Below are 2,478 nucleotides of genomic sequence, written 5' to 3'. Positions count from 1 at the left end.
CAATTTGACGAGGTTCAATCATGTAATTATTCGTATATCACCAATTACCTTATAGACGATATTTGTTGTATATTTTTCTTGTCATCTAACCAGATGTGCTTTGCACGTGTGTTCTACGTTAAACTGTTTAGATGTCATATGAACATGTGAAGAGAACACCTACATTTTATCTTTTATAACTATTTGTTGTATATTAATTTTTATTTTATAAGTTATAACATAATAGATGATGTTCTTGTTGTTGGCTCTCATATTTGACTTCTTGATTGGCTGTGTACATAAATCAAAGATAGTTATTTGATTGTCCAAAGTTAACTGAGAAAGGTTTCCTTTTATTTTTATCGAAAAAACTAAAAAGTAAAATTAAAGAATATTTCTATCTGTGAAATCATATATATATAATCACTTCTTCATCTTACACCCAACAAAGATATAGTTCATATACTTGTAAATGATTTTTAATTTATTTAACCAAGCATGATTCCTCAAAGGAAAAATAACAGTATTGTGTTATCACATATGTAGGGTGGTATAATAATGTGAAAAATTATTGGTCACAAGTTAATATAAGGAAAGATAAAAGATAAAAATAATTAATGCAAAAACTATGAAATTCATAATATTATAACTTAGAATGTAAGAGAGTGTGAATAACATTTGCAATAATTAAGAATAACTAAGAGTATTTATAATGTTATAACTAAAGAATTAATGTGCAATAGCTGAATTTCTAATAAATTTTATACTTACATAAATAAATAGGACTTTTAATTAATGTTACTATTTTTTTTGTATAAATATTAGATTTTAATTTAGTGTAGGGACAAAATGTAAATGTTTATTCCATATTACTGAATATATAATTTATTTTGTGTAATGATAAATTTTAAATGAATTATATATAATCACATAGTTTCACATTTGTTGTGTGTTTTTTTTTAAAAAGAACTCGGAACATTTTATAATAATATATTTTGAAGTTAGAAGATCTTTTAACTTGATAATACATTGGTGACATATATAATACTTTAATTTAAATATAAATACCTACCCAAATATAAATATATATTTGCATTAATGAAAATATTTATCTCATAAAAGTTAGCTATTAAATAAATAATAAAAATTAAACTAATAAAAATTTCAACTGCCGTTATTATAAGTCATATGATCTTTTCTTCGTCTAAAATACAGAGATAGTAAGAAATAGTAAATAAGTAAAACAAAAGGGCAATGTTTATATAGTAATAACTATTTTGAAGCAAACTTCCTGACAATCTAAATCACATAAGTAGTATTGATAATTTAAGTCATTTTTTTGTCTTGAGCATAAAAAAAAATCCTAACAATTCTCTAAATTATGAAAAAAGATATTCAGAAGCATATATCTATATCACAAGAGAAATTGTTAACAAAAAAAAAAAAGAATTTAGACTACATCATGTTAACTTCATATATTGAAACATTACATACTAATGTATATATTAAGCAAAAAAATAATTATTATATCATTAAAATTATTTTCCTCAAGAACTTGAGGTTATGGAATATACTCTCTTAGGATAGAACGATTTATTTCATCAGAATAGTGGTACCTCATATTCCGCTAAACTTTGAATTCACTCAACGACAATAAATCACACAAAAAAATTTAAATGCAAGAAGAAGAAGAGTAGAAGATTAAAAAAAATATGGTTGAAAAATGAGATGAAGACCCTCTATTTATAGTAAAAAAAGGGTAGTATGAACATGTGTTTTTTGTGTCTTATCTGAAAAGTCATGATCTTTCCGAGAAGTCATAACCCTTTGGAAAAGTCACAACTTATTGAAAAAGTCACAACTCTTTGGAAAAGTCACAACTCATCGAAAAATCACAACCCTTTGAAAAAAGTCACAACTTATCGAAAAAGTCACAACTCATTGAAAAAGTCACAACCTAAGTTAGAGTTATTATAGTAATTTAACATTCAAGTTAAGAGTTCATTCTTTTAAGGTAACTAGGTTTTCAACACGTGTGCTGCGCGTGATTATCAATTCAGAAAATTTAAGCGAATATTTGAATAATAAGTTTTGCACAAAATAATATTGCAGATTCTTTTGTGAATGTTCAATGTGAATCGTCATATATATCTCTTATTCACGCGAACCTATGAAGATGATCAATGAAAAATTTTATTAGTTAAATGCAATAATGTATATATTTATTTCAATTTGATGAGGTTCAATCATGTAATTAGTCGTATCTCACTAATATTACCTTATAGACGACATTTGTTGTGTATTTTTCTTGTCATCTAACCAGATGTGCTATCCACGTGTATTCTACGTTAATCTATTTAGATGTCATATGAACATGTGGAGAACAACTACATTTTATATTTTAGAACTATTTTTGTATATTTTATTTTAATTTTATAAGTTATGACTTCTTGATTGACTGTGACATAAATCAAAGATAGTTATCTGACTGTCCATAGT

This window comes from Solanum verrucosum, unplaced genomic scaffold (genome assembly GCF_900185275.1).
Source record: "Solanum verrucosum unplaced genomic scaffold, falcon-dt-bn FXZP01000274.1, whole genome shotgun sequence".
In the NCBI taxonomy this organism is placed as follows: domain Eukaryota; kingdom Viridiplantae; phylum Streptophyta; class Magnoliopsida; order Solanales; family Solanaceae; genus Solanum; species Solanum verrucosum.
This window is presented reverse-complemented; position numbering follows the sequence as displayed.